The following is a 15233-nucleotide window of genomic DNA, read 5'->3' as shown; positions in this document are numbered from 1 at the left end:
CACATTCTGATCCTAGAAACAGTAACAAATCTGTTTACTGCTTCAAATCAAAGTTTTCTTGGTTTTAGCATGTTTCGGGACAAAATGGTTATAATTTTTGTCTAAACACTTCAAATTCATCCCTAAATCTTACAATTAGTCAAATGCATTGGATTGTCACACATTTTGACCCTAGAAACAGTAACAAAGCTGTTTACTACTTCAAATCATTGTTTTCTCGGTTATAGCGTGTTTCGGGACAATATGGGTATAATTATTGTCTAAACACTTCAAATTCAACCCGAACTCTTATAATTAGTCAATTGCATTAGATTGTTATATATTCTGACCCTAGAAACAGTAACAAAGCTGTTTACTGCTTTGAATCAATATTTTCTTGGTTTTAGCCTGTTTCGGGACAAAATGGGTATAAGTGTTGTCTAAACACTCCAAATTCAACCCGAACTCTTATAATTAGTCAAATGCATTGGATTGCTACATATTTTGACCCTATAAACAGTAACAAAGCTGTTTACTGCTTCGAATCAATGTTTTATCAGTTTTAGCCTGTTTCGGGACAAAATGAGTATAAGTGTTGTCTAAACATTCCAAATTCAACCCGAACTCTTATAATAGTCAAATGCATTGGATCGTTACATATATTGACCCTATAAACAGTAACAAAACTGTTTACTGCTTCGAATCAATGTTTTCTCGGTTTTAGCCTGTTTTCTCGGCTTAAACTTGTTTTAGCATAAAAGAGGTTTAAGTATTGATCAAGGAGAGAAGAACATTCGACCAAGGGGTGTCCGTACGATTACCTGTACGGACGTCCGTACGAGTGTGTGGTGAATGGGCTACGGTCCAACAAGAATGATGGACTAAAGAGACCATAGGAGATGCAAGTTTAGTAGGAAGAAGGATCTAGAAGAGGCAGCACACAAAATATCTCAAGTATCTTAGCGCATGGTTGGTGAGAAGAGTCACATGTGTGGGTTAAGAGAAGTCAAACTTCGGACCCATCACTTTCACTATGCCCTTGATCGAGAGAAGCTTCCTTTATGTCCCTTTCCTCATTAATGCTCTCATAACGGCTATATGTCGATTGTATGGCTATAATAAGCCTTATACACACATTTGTAAACAACTAATCTAAGTCATATTCTCTTTTTCTTATTCTTTGTGTTCTTACGACTCTCTCTCTCTCTCTCAAGTCTTTGATTCCGCAAGTCTAACATGGTATTAGAGCTAGGTTGTTGTTCTTGACAATTTAACTCTTCTATTCTTCTCATTCTTCAATTCTTCCCACTAGATTCTTGCTCTCGTTTCGTTTTATTCTCCGGATAAAGTCTTTATCCAACGGTCCATAGCACACAAGTATGGAAAACTCAAAACCACTTGTGTTACCAACCATTCTCAAAGGGGGAAACTACCTCCGGTGGTCAAGAACCACCAAAACCGCACTATGTGGTCGCGGACTATGGAGCCATATCAATGGTGGTAAAGCTCCAAGAAATGCCACCAAGGAAGATGGCAAAGAAAACATCAAAGAAGATGAAGAAGAGGCTAGACTCGAAGAAGAAGCCAAATGGTTCCAAGAAGATCAAACCGTCCTCTCCATCCTACAAAACTCTCTCGAAGCTCCAATACTCGAGGCGTACTCATACTGTGAGACTGCAAGCGAGCTATGGGAGACTCTTAAGAATGTCTTCGGCAACATCTCAAACCTAACCCGTGTCTTTGAGGTCAAGAAAGCAATAAATGACTTAAACCAAGAAGATATGGAGTTTAACAAACACTTCGACAAGTTTAGACCTCTTTAGGCCGAGTTCGAGATGCTTAGGCCAAACACAATGGATTCGGTTGTGCTCAATGAACGGAGGGAACAAGACAAAGTGTTTGCTCTTCTCCTAACCCTCAATCCGACGTTCAATAACCTCATCAAGCATATCTTGAGGTCGGACAAGCTTCCCAGCCTAGATGAGGTTTGTTCTCAAATCCAAAAGGAACAAGGGTCTTTAGGCCTCTTTAGTGGAAAGGGGGAGCTTGTCACTGCGAACAAGGGAGTGTTTAAGCCGTAAGATCGAGGACCTAAGGGAGGATGCGAACATTGCAAGAGGAAGAACCACACCAAAGAGAAATGTTGGTTCCTACACCCTCACCTTCGTCCTTGGAACAACAACAACGGTCCGAGGGCTAATCTGACTCACTCCAAGGAAGAACAAGGTCAAGCCGGTTCATCAAAAGGAGGGGAGGAGATAGCATCCGGAGACTATGTGAAGAAGTTGGACCTAGAGGCCTTCTTCAAGTCATTGGCTCTTAAGGAGCCGAGTGGTAAAACCTTCTTTACCTTGAAACCTAATAGCTCTCTAGTAGTAGATTCGGGTGCTTCCCATCACATGATTAGTAACTCGAATTTGCTAAACAACATAGAACCAGCTAGAGGCAATGTTATAATTGCTAATGGAGATAGAATACCAATTCAAGGAATAGATGATTTGAAACTGTTTAATAAAGAGTCTAAGACGTTTTACATGCCTAAGTTCACCTCTAATCTCTTATCGGTTAAGAGAGCCACTAATGATCTTAATTGTTATGCTATATTTGGGCCTAATGATGTTCACTTTCAGGATATTGAGACTGGAAAACTGATTGGTGAAGGTGGAACCAAAGATGACCTCTATATTATTGAAGATAGTTCACCAAGCTCACCCAAATCATTTTCTCTTAGTTCTCATGTTGGTGTTTCTTTTAATGTTATGTGGCATGCTAGATTAGGTCATCCTCATTCTAGAGCTCTTGAATTGATGATACCTAATGTTTCTTTTGATCATTCTAGTTGTGAAGCTTATATCCTTGGTAAACATTGTAAGACAGTATTTTCTAAGTCTACCACCTTTTATGAAAAATGCTTTGACTTAGTTCATTCTGATGTTCGGACATCACCTTGTGCCTCTAGGGATAACAACAAGTATTTTGTGACTTTCATAAATGAAAAATCAAAGTATACTTGGGTTACTTTACTTCCTTCCAAGGATAGAGTGATTGATGCCTTCACTAACTTCCAAAATTATGTTACTAACCAATTTAATGCTAAGATTAAAGTGTTTAGAACAGATAATGGAGGCGAGTATACTAGCAATCGATTCAAAGAACACCTAGCAAAGCATGACATTATACATCAAACAAGCTGCCCATATACCCCCCAACAGAACGGAGTGGCTGAAAGAAAGAACCGACATTTGATGGAGGTGGCGAGATCAATGATGTTTCACACCAATGTTCCTAGGAAATATTGGGGAGATGCCGTGATGACAGCATGTTATCTCATCAATCGAATCCCAACAAAGATCTTAGATGATCGTTCTCCATTTGAGGTATTAAATCAATTTAAACCATCCATTAGTCATCTAAAAGTATTTGTTTGGTATTAGTGCCGGGGGAACTCAGAAACAAACTAGAAGCCAAGAGCATAACATGTATCTTCCTAGGCTATTCGATAACTCAAAAGGGATACAAATGCTTCGATCCTATCAACAAGCGCACTTGGGTGTCTCGTGATGTCAAGTTCCTTGAGGAACAAGGATACTTTCAAAAGAAAGATTGGGATGAGCTTAAGGACCTTGCAACCCCTAATGATCAGTCAACCAGCCTTCGGTTCCTTCTAGATCATCTTGGTGCACCATCAACTACAAACACAACGATGTCCCAGGATTCTACACCTGACTCAACCGGCGAGACAAACACGAATCTACCTCAACCTTCGATGAACGAGTCGCACGATCCTATGGTTCCTGAGTCGGAGGGGGAGAACACCATGATCGAAGAAGAAGTAGAGACAATAGAGCCGTCAGAGCCGTCTTCTATCTCAACCGATCAGATCGATCCGCCTCCGCAACCGAGACGTAGCACTAGAATCAGGTCACATCCATCAACATGGAAAGACAAAAGAGTCTACTATAACAATGAGGCCATTGCTCATCCAATTCAAGCCGTCTGCTCACTTGTTCTTCTACCGAACGATCACCAAGCTTTTCTCGGGAAAATAGATGAGCACCATATACCACAAACGTATGAAGAAGCCAAGGAGAGTAAAGTGTGGTTGGATGCAGTCAATGATGAAATGGGAGCTATGAACCGAAACCATACATGGGACGAAGCCGAACTTCCTCCGGGCAAGAAAGCCGTGAGTTCCAAGTGGGTCTTTACAATCAAGTTCTTAAGCAATGGAGATATAGAAAGGTACAAAGCTAGACTGGTAGCAAGGGGCTTTACTCAAACATACGGAGAAGACTATAAGGACACTTTTGCACCGGTAGCTAAGCTCTCGACTGTAAGGGTTATCCTCCCTATTGCTATGAATCTGTCTTGGGACCTATGGCAGATGGATGTCAAAAACGCCTTCTTACAAGGAGAATTAGAGGAAGAAGTGTATATGACACCACCGCCTGGTCTTGAAGAAACGATCAAACCTGGAAAGGTTTTGCGCTTAAGGAAAGCAATATATGGTTTAAAACAGTCACCGAGAGCCTGGTACCATAAACTTAGCTCCACACTAAAAGATCATGGGTTCAAGAGATCACACTCGGATGCTACCCTATTCACACTACAAAATGCTAAAGGTATAGTGGTTGTTCTCATATATGTAGATGATCTAATCATCACAGGAGACAACCAAGAAGGTATTAAAGAAGTTAAAGCTCATTTGAATTCAGTGTTTGATATAAAAGATCTTGGAGAACTCAAGTATTTTCTTGGGATTGAAGTCTACCGTTCTCCGGAAGGTCTCTTTCTTTCTCAAAGAAAATACACCCTTGATTTACTATGTGAGACAGGGAAACTAGGAGCAAAGTCTGTGGACACACCACTTCCAGATGGTTACCAACCTGAGCGAAAGGGGGAGAGAAAGGATCCTCCTCATGATAATCCCTCTCGCTACCGTCGACTTGTAGGTAAGCTAATCTATTTAACACTTACTAGACCTGACATTTGCTATGCTGTGAATCAGGTAAGCCAATACATGAAGAATCCTACAACATATCATTGGAGTCTATTGGAGAGAATACTACATTATCTCAAAGGGAGCCCTGGGCAAGGCATTTGGATGGGAAATAATTCAAACACCGACCTTGTGGGCTATTGTGATGCTGATTGGGGTGGTGATAAGACAGATAGGAAGTCAATAACCGGCTATTGCACATTCATAGGAGGTAATCTTGTTATTTGGAAGTCGAAGAACCAAAAGGTAGTGTCAATGTCAAGTGCCGAATCAGAGTATAGAGCAATGAGGAAGCTCACAACCGAACTTACATGGCTCAATGGTCTAATTGAAGAGCTCGGCATCAGCATGAACACCCCTATTCCCATGCACTGCGACAACCAAGCAGCCATTCACATTGCAACGAACTCAGTCTTTCATGAAAGGACTAAGCACATCGAATTGGATTGTCACAAAGTTCGTGAGAAGATTGAAGAAGGAGTCACACTACCCTATTACACACCAAGCAAGGATCAACTGGCAGATATCTTTACCAAGGCCGCAAGTCATCAAGTCTGTGCTCACATTCACAACAAGCTTGGACTTGTGGACCTAACACACCCTTGATCTCAAGTCCTCTGGCCATGACCATTACACTCTTTTTCCCTCAATATATTTTTGTCCCATGTGGTTTTATATATTGAGGTTTTTAACGAGGTAATGTGTTACGGCATTCCAAGTTTAGCCATCTCACTCGGCTAAACTTGAGCGGGAGTATTGATCAAGGAGAGAAGAACATTCGACCAAGGGGTGTCCGTACGATTACCTGTACGGACGTCCGTACGAGTGTGTGTTGAATGGGCTACGGTCCAACAAGAATGATGGACTAAAGAGGCCATAGGAGATGCAAGTTTAGTAGGAAGAAGGATCTAGAAGAGGCAGCACACAAAATATCTCAAGTATCCTAGCGCATGGTTGGTGAGAAGAGTCACATGTGTGGGTTAAGAGAAGTCAAACCTCGGACCCGTCACTTTCACTATGCCCTTGATCGAGAGAAGCTTCCTTTATGTCCCTTTCCTCATTAATGCTCCCATAACGGCTATATGTCGATTGTGTATAATAAGCCTTATACACACATTTGTAAACAACTAATCTAAGTCATATTCTCTTTTTCTTATTCATTGTGTTCTTACGACTCTCTCTCTCTCTTTCTCAAGTCTTTGATTCCGCAAGTCTAACATTAAGTGTTGTCTAAACACTTCAAATTCATCCCAAACTCTTACAATTATTCAAATGCATTCGATTGTCACACATTCTGACCCTAGAAATAGTAACAAAGCTATTTACTGCTTCGAATCAATGTTTCACTGTTTTAGCCTGTTTTCTCGGTTTAAGCGTGTTTTGGGATAAAACAGGTTTAAGTGTTGTCTAAACACTCCTAATTCATCCAAAACTCTTGAATTAGTCAAATGCATTGGATTGTCACACATTCTGACCCTAGAAGCAGTAACAAAGCTGTTTACTGCTTTGAATCAATGTTTTTTTGGTTTTAGCATGTTCCGGGACAAAATGGGTATAAGTGTTGTCTACACACTCCAAATTCAACCCGAACTCTTATAATTAGTCAAATGCATTGGATTGTTACAAATTTTGACACTATCAACAGTAACAAAACTATTTACTGCTTCGAATCAATGTTTTCTTGGTTTTAGCCTGTTTCGGGACAAAATGGATATAAGTCTTGTCTAAACATTCCAAATTTAACCTAAACTCTTATAATTAGTCAAATGCATTGGATTGTTACATATATTGACCCTATAAACGGTAACTAAACTGTTTACTGCTTCGAATTAATGTTTTCTCGGTTTTAGCCTGTTTCGGGACAAAATGGGTATGAGTGTTGTCTAAACACTCCAGATTCAAAGAGTAAGAGAGGAAGACAAAGTGTATTGAGAGTAAGTGAGTTTGCGGTTTTAGGTTTAGTGATTGGATAAGAGTGTAAGTGAATAGAAAGAGAAGTATAGAAGAAGAAAATAGCTTCTTACTTGATATGGTACCTAGATACAACCTAATTATAGTCATTTACAAAGAGGATATTCTAATAAGATGTTGTACACGATTTTACACAAGGATAGCGACATCTCCTTCCTTAACCTATACATGTGATATATGTTTGACTTAAGACCTCCCACTTGCCTCAAACTCGCCAACGGCTATTAGGAGAAGGATCTATATGTTCCTGTGCTTTAGAAGGCTTCTCAACATGGGCTGGACTTGTTAAGACGCCTCATGGTAGGGATGGCCCATCACATTGTACGGACGGTGCTTGTACGGACGGTATGGTACGGATGGTGCTTGTACGGACGGTATGGTACGGATGGTGCTTGTACGGACGGTGTGTGTGTGTGAGTTCTCATACTCCCCCTCAAGCTTAAGCGACTTATTGTCGATAAAGCTTGAAGATCACGAACACCTACCTCATTAAAAACCTTAGTATAGAAAACCACTTGGGAAAAACTATACTTGAGGGAAAAAGAGTGTAGGTGCCATGTGAGGATGCTCATGGCCGAGTGAGGTCTATAAGACCAAGTTTAGAGTGAATATACTCACACACTTGTGGACTGGCTGCCTTGGTGAGAATGTCAGCTAGCTGTTCAGAACTTTTAGTGTGGCAAGGGAGAGTGACACCAAGTTGAATTTGCTCTCTTACCTTGTGACAATCAACCTCTATGTGTTTTGTCCTTTCGTGAAACACAGAATTAGTGGCTATGTGAATGGCTGCCTCATTATCACAATGCATTGTGATAGGTTTTGATGACTCAACTCCAAGATCCTTTAGTAAAGCTTTCAGCCACATCAGTTCGGTAGTCAGTTTTCTCATGGCCATATACTCGGCTTCGGCGCTTGAAAGGGATACCACCTTTTTCTTCTTGCTCTTCCAAGTGACAAGGTTTCCTCCTAGGAACGTGCAATATCCTGTGGTTGATCGACGATCGTCACGGTCTCCAGCGTAATCCGCATCACAATATCCTACTAACTCTATGTTCTCATTGTGTCCCATCCAAATTCCTTGTCTTGGTGCTCCTTTGATATATTTGAGGATGCGATTCACCATGTTCCAATGATGGACAGTAGGGTTTTGCATGTGTTGGCTAGCCTAGTTCACAGCAAAACAAATATCAGGTCGAGTAATGGTAAGGTATATAAGCTTACCCACTAATCTCCGATATCGCATGACATCTTCAAATGGAGCCGCCTCAAGCTCCCCCTTGCCTCCTGCCTTATAGTTTTCTTCAAGTGGTGTTGTCACAGCCTTTGAACCAAGCTTTCCTGCTTCACTTAAGAGATCAAGTGCATATTTTCTTTGTGATAAGAATAATCCCTCATTAGTCCTATATACCTCTATCCGAAAAAAATATTTGAGCTCTCCAAGGTCTTTAATGTCAAAAACTGATTTAAGGAAATCTTTAGTATCTTTAATACCTACCTTGTCATTTCCAGTTATGATGATATCATCAACATATACTAGAATGACTACAATACCTTTATCGCTTGGTAGTTTGAAGAGGGTATGATCAGCTTCAGATTTGCAAAAGCCTCTTCTAAGTAGGGTAGTGCTCAATTTGTGGTACCATGCTCTTGGTGACTGTTTTAAACCATAGATGGCCTTGTGGAGCTTAAAGACTTTTCCCGGGCCAATGGTGTCTTCCAAACCAGGTGGTGGTCTCATGTAGACCTCATCTTCAAGTTCCCCTTGTAAGAACGCATTTTTAACGTCCATTTGCCAAAGCTCCCAGTCCAAGTTGGTGGCCAGTGATAGAACAACTCGAACAGTGTGTAGTTTGGCCACCGGAGCAAACGTATCAAGATAGTTCTCCCCGTACGTTTGCGTGAACCCATGTGCGACTAGGCGGGCCTTATGGCGTTCAATCTCCCCGTCACTCTTGTATTTGATAGTAAAGATCCAGCGTGATGTGACTGCCTTCTTCCCTTTGGGTAAGTCAGCTTCATCCCATGTGTGATTTTTCTCCATGGTCAGTTTCTCCGCATGAACCGCATCGCGCCACACCTTGTGTTCCTTAGCCTCATCATAAGTTTGTGGAACCCAATGCTTATCAATTTGTCCAAGAAAGACTTGGTGTTCCATAGGAAAATGAGCAAGAGTGCACACTGCTTAAATGGGTTGGGCAACGGCCATGTTGTTGTAGTACACTCGAGTGTTCTTCCAGTGAGATGGGTCAAACTTGAGACGCTGGCTCCGTCGTAGTGGTATGACTTCCTCATGATCATTGTTTTCATGGTCATCCTCGTTTTGGTCGGTTGTTTCCTCAGGATGCATTTCCTCCTCGAGGCTTTGTGATAGTTCGTCATTGGGCGCGGACGAGTCATCGGAAGTGGGCTGAGTAGGGACTGTATCTGAACCAGTTGGGTTGGAGTCAGTAGGTGGAGCACCTTCTTCTGGTGCGTTTGGCCCGGAGGGATTGTCAGCGTCCCGATTGGTTTCGACCCCTAACCTTTCAAGTATGATCCGGAGGTTCTTGGCACGATCGGATGGTGAGGTCGATAATTCTCTAAGTTCATCCCAATTTTTCTGGTCATAATATCGTCGAGTTTCCACAAACTTCACATCACGAGACACCAACTTTCGGCTAGCTTCAGGATCATAGCATTTATAGCCTTTTTGTGTGGTAGAGTAACCAAGAAACATGCTCTTGGTACTCTTGGTGTCAAGCTTGTCGCGTAATTCTCCTGGTTTTAACACAAAACACACACAACCAAACACACGTAAGTGATCAACAGTGGGTTTCTCTTTGTTTAGTACCTCAAATGGTGATTGGTCTTGTAGAATTTTTGTTGGAATGCGGTTGATGAGATAACATGCCGCAAGAACTGCATCTCCCCAAAAACGTTTTGGAACATTTGTGTGGAACATCATTGAGCGGGCCACCTCCATTAAGTGTCTATTCTTTCGTTCAGCTACACCATTTTGTTGTGGAGTATATGGGCAGCTTGTTTGATGAATTATGCCATGGTTGGTGAGGTGTTGTTTGAAGGTATGACTTGTGTATTCTCCACCATTAACTGATCTCAAAATCTTTATTTTTGCATTATAGTGGTTAGTCACATAATTTTGAAAGCTAATAAATGCTTCAAAAACTCTATCTTTAGTAGGAAGAAGTGTGAGCCATGTATATTTAGATTTCTCATCAATGAATATAACAAAATACTTTTGATTTTCTCTAGACAAGCAAGGGGATGTCCACACATCAGAGTGAACCAAATCAAAGCAATTTTCATAAATAGTCAATGATTTAGGAAAAACAGATTTGCAATGTTTACCAAGGATACAAGCCTCACACTCATCATTTTTAAAAGAAATATTTGGAAATATTAATTCTAGAGGTCTAGAATGAGGATGTCCTAGTCTAGCATGCCACATAACATTGTTTTCTTGAACATTAACTGAACTAAAACAGGATGAATTTGAAGAAGAAGATAGGTTTAGGTCCTTAAGCAAGTAGAGGTCATCTTGAGTGACACCTTGGCCAAGAACTTTACTTGTTTCAATATCCTGAAAATACACATTATTAGGACCAAAAATAGCATAACAATTTAAATCAGTGGTGGCTCTTTTAACCGATAAGAGATTGGAGGTAAAGTTAGGCATATAAAATGCTTTAGAGGATTTATCAAATAGTTTTAAGTTTCCTATTCCCTTAACAGGTACTTTCTCACCATTAGCTATAGTCACATTCCCTATGGCAGGTTTAATGTCACTAATTAACTTAGGGTCACTAATCATATGGTGTGATGCACCAGAATCTACAATGAGAGGTTTATTTGGTTTTTGAGCAAGAAATGAGTTACCGGAGGCCTCCTTGAGGGCTTTGATGAGAGCATCAAGGTCTGATTTCTTCACCAATTCAGAAGAGGCAGCTAGAGCAACTCCATTACCTCCGGAGACTTGGTGGCCTGAATCGGAAGTCGTTGCTTCTCCCACCATTGTTGCTTGATGCGCTCGTGGTGGCCCTCCTCGGTTGTTCATGGACCGATTGACTCAGAGATGAGGGTGAAGGATCCAGCACCGGCTCTTGAAATGGCCAACCTTCTTACAATGGTCACAAATAGGTGGTTTTTTTTGTCATCATGTTTGAAGTAGCCTTTATTTGCAGAAGCTATCTCCACTTTGTTGGCCGTTACAGGCTCTCCTTTGCTCCCAAACAACCCCATGGAGCCATGCTCCTTTTGGATCTGGCTACACACATCATCTAGGGTAGGGAGCTTATCTGACCTCAAGATATGTTTGATGAGGTCATTGTAAGAAGGATTTAGTGTGAGAAGTAGACCAAACACCTTGTCCTGCTCTCGCCTTTTGTTCAGTATGGCCGGATCAAGTGTGGCCGGCCTAAGCATCTCAAGTTCAGCCCAAAGAGACCTAAACTTCCCAAATTGTTTGGTGAACTCCATGTCTTCTTGGCTTAGGTTGTTAATGGCCCTCTTGATCTCAAATACTCGGTTTAAATTGGTGGTGTTGCCGAACACATTTTGTAATGTGTCCCACAGATCCTTGGCCGTCTTGCAGTATGAGTAGGCTTCAAGTATTGGAGCATCAAGAGAGTTTTGAATGATGGCAAGAACACTTTGGTCTTCTTGAAACCATTTGTCTCCACCACTTGTGACCGCTTCTTTGCCGTCTACGGTGGACTCTTCCCTTGGAGCCTCACTCGTGGTAATATGGTTCCAAAGCCCTCGGCCGCATAGTGCCGTCTTTGTGGTCCTCGCCCACAACAAGTAGTTCTCTCCTTTGAGAGTAACTGGAACGATCAAGGTCTTGGTGCCTTCCATGGTGTTTTGTCCGCTGGTCAATAGCTTTATCCAACGGTTAAAAGAAATCGCTTCTTGCGATTGAAACAGAAATGTAGGGAAGTAATAGGAGCGGAAGTGATGAATGGATGAGAGATTGAAAACTAGGAGCAACCTGGCTCTGTTTAGTGATTGGATAAGAGTGTAAGTGAGTTTGCGGTTTTAGGTTTAGTGATTGGATAAGAGTGTAAGTGAATAGAAAGAGAAGTATAGAAGAAGAAAATAGCTTCTTACTTGATATGGTACCTAGATACAACCTAATTATAGTCATTTATAAAGAGGATATTCTAATAAGATGCTGTACACAATTTTACACAAGGATAGCGACATCTCCTTCCTTAACCTATACATGTGATATATGTTTGACTTAAGACCTCCCACTTGCCTCAAACTCGCCAACGGCTAATAGGAGAAGGATCTAGATGTTCCTTTGCTTTAGAAGGCTTCTCAACATGGGCTGGACTTGTTAAGACGCCTCATGGTACGGATGGCCCATCGCATTGTACGGACGGTGCTTGTACGGACGGTGCTTGTACGGACGGTATGGTACGGATGGTGCTTGTACGGACGGTATGGTATGGATGGTGCTTGTACGGACGGTGTGTGTGTGTGAGTTCTCATACCAAATTCAACCCGAACTCTTATAATTAGTCAAATGCATTGGATTGCTACATATTTTGACCCTATAAACAGTAACAAAGCTGTTTACTGCTTCGAATCAATGTTTTCTCGGTTTTAGCCTGTTTCGGGACAAAATGGGTATAAGTGTTGTCTAAATATTCCAAATTCAACCCGTACTCTTATAATTAGTCAAATACATTGGATCGTTACATATATTGACCCTATAAACAGTAATAAAACTGTTTACTGCTTCGAATCAATGTTTTCTCGGTTTTAGCCTGTTCTCTCGGCTTAAGCTTGTTTTGGGATAAAAGAGGTTTAAGTGTTGTCTAAACACTTCAAATTCATCCCAAACCCTTACAATTATTCAAATGGATTCGATTGTTACACATTTTGACCCTTGAAACAGTAACAAAGGTGTTTACTTCTTCGAGTCAATGTTTTCTCGGTTTTAGCCAGTTTTCTCGGTTTAAGCCTGTTTTGGGATAAAACAGGTTTACTTGTTGTCTAAACAACCCAAATTCATCCCAAACTCGTACAATTAGTCAAATGCATTGGATTGTCACACATTCTGACCCTAGAAACAGTAACAAATCTGTTCACTGCTTCAAATCAAAGTTTTCTTGGTTTTACATTTTTCGGGACAAAATGGGTATAATTTTTGTCTAAACACTTCAAATTCATCCCTAACTCTTACAATTAGTCAAATGCATTGGATTGTCACACATTCTGACCCTAGAAACAGTAACAAAGCTGTTTACTACTTCAAATCAATGTTTTCTCGGTTATAGCTTGTTTCGGGACAATATGGGTATAATTGTTGTCTAAACACTTCAAATTCAACCCGAACTCTTATAATTAGTCAATTGCATTGGATTGTTATACATTCTGACCCTAGAAACAGTAACAAAGCTGTTTACTGCTTTGAATCAATCTTTTCTTGGTTTTAGTCTGTTTCGGGACAAAATGGGTATAAGTGTTGTCTAAACACTCCAAATTCAACCCGAACTCTTATAATTAGTCAAATGCATTGGATTGCTACATATTTTGACCCTATAAACAGTAACAAAGCTGTTTACTGCTTCGAATCAATTTTTTCTCGGTTTTAGCCTGTTTCGGGACAAAATGGGTATAAGTGTTGTCTAAACATTCTAAATTCAACCCGAACTCTTATAATTAGTCAAATGCATTGGATCGTTACATATATTGACCCTATAAACAGTAACAAAACTGTTTTCTCGGCTTTAGCCTGTTTTCTCGGCTTAAGCTTGTTTTGGGATAAAAGAGGTTTAAGTGTTGTCTAAACACTTCAAATTCATCCCAAACTCTTACAATTATTCAAATGGATTCGATTGTTACACATTTTGACCCTTGAAACAGTAACAAAGGTGTTTACTTCTTCGAATCAATGTTTTCTCGGTTTTAGCCGGTTTTCTCGGTTTAAGCCTGTTTTGGGATAAAACAGGTTTACGTGTTGTCTAAACACTCCTAATTCATCCAAACTCTTATAATTAGTCAAATGCATTGGATTGTCACACATTCTGACCCTAGAAGCAGTAACAAAACTGTTTACTGCTTCGAATTAATGTTTTCTCGGTTTTAGCCTGTTTCGGGACAAAATGGGTATAAGTGTTGTCTAAACACTCCAAATTCAACCCGAACTTTTATAATTAGTCAAATGCATTGGATTGCTAAATATTTTGACCCTATAAACAGTAACAAAGCTGTTTACTGCTTCGAATCAATGTTTTCTCGGTATTAGCCTGTTTCGGGACAAAATGGGTATAAGTGTTGTCTAAACATTCCAAATTCCACCCGAACTCTTATAACTAGTCAAATGCATTGGATCGTTACATATATTGACCCTATAAACAGTAACAAAACCGTTGAGTGCTTTGACTTTTTGTATTTTTAGGGCTTCTACCTCATCTCCTATATAAGGCCCTTGTACCTGCAGCCACCAGAGAGTCCAGCTTTTTAGAGAGTCTAAAACCTAGTTTTTACCTTTTTTAGATTTATTCCTTTTGCACTTTCTTTTATTTTTAGATTTTGTACTTGTTTAAGAAAGAAAGACTAGATTCTTGTATTTTGTTGGTTTCATAACTTTCAAGATATTAAGATTTCGAGTTTTATTTCTTCATCAATATTGTAGATCTCTGTTTCATCTTTCTAATGATGCAAGTTTCAATATTTTCTGGTTTTTGACTTATTTCACCATGTGTTCTTGTGAGTAGTTTGTTTAGGACCTTGAGGATGGGTTAGGCTGGGTTGATCTTGTGGTTTATTTGATTTGGTCAAGCTTGATTGTTGTAGATCTCTTCTAGGCAAGATGTTCTTAATGCTGATTTCAAGCATCTTAGCATCACACCAATGTCTAAGGAGCATAGATAAGGCTAGATCTAGAGCTTACCATTAGGCTTGCTAAGAGATTAGAAGTCTTGTTTGGTTTGAGATGTATTGCTTAATGCCTGCTTGTGTAGATTCTTTACTTTGTGAGAACAAGTCTAGAAATGCATAGGTTTGATTGTTTCTTGCCATGAGAGTGGATTAAACATGTCTTAGAATAGTATGTTTAGAGATCAGCTCAAAGTTTGCTTGAGATTTGTTGACCAAGTTAGATAACCACAATGATTAGTTCAGCCCATGAATCCCTCCTCAAGGCCTTCTTTCTCTATTAATATCTTAGTCTAAATATCATTGATTGCTTGTTGTTTGATTCGTTTTTGCATTGCTCTGTTTTTATTGTGTTGCTCTGTTTTCACGTTTAGTCTAGCTCAACCCTGTACTCGAC

The 15233-nt window shown here is 40.3% G+C and overlaps 1 pseudogene; it reads right to left on the bottom strand.

Moving 5' to 3' along the window:
• Window positions 1-9131: 9131 nt before the first annotated feature.
• Window positions 9132-11803, bottom strand: LOC147940072 (uncharacterized; annotated as a pseudogene).
• Between the last annotated feature and the right edge of the window lie 3430 nt (window positions 11804-15233).

This window comes from Camelina sativa, chromosome 8 (assembly GCF_030686135.1).
Source record: "Camelina sativa cultivar CO46 ecotype springtype chromosome 8, ASM3068613v1".
In the NCBI taxonomy this organism is placed as follows: domain Eukaryota; kingdom Viridiplantae; phylum Streptophyta; class Magnoliopsida; order Brassicales; family Brassicaceae; genus Camelina; species Camelina sativa.
Note: the sequence above shows the minus strand (reverse complement) of the source record. Positions and strands in the feature narration are given on the sequence as shown.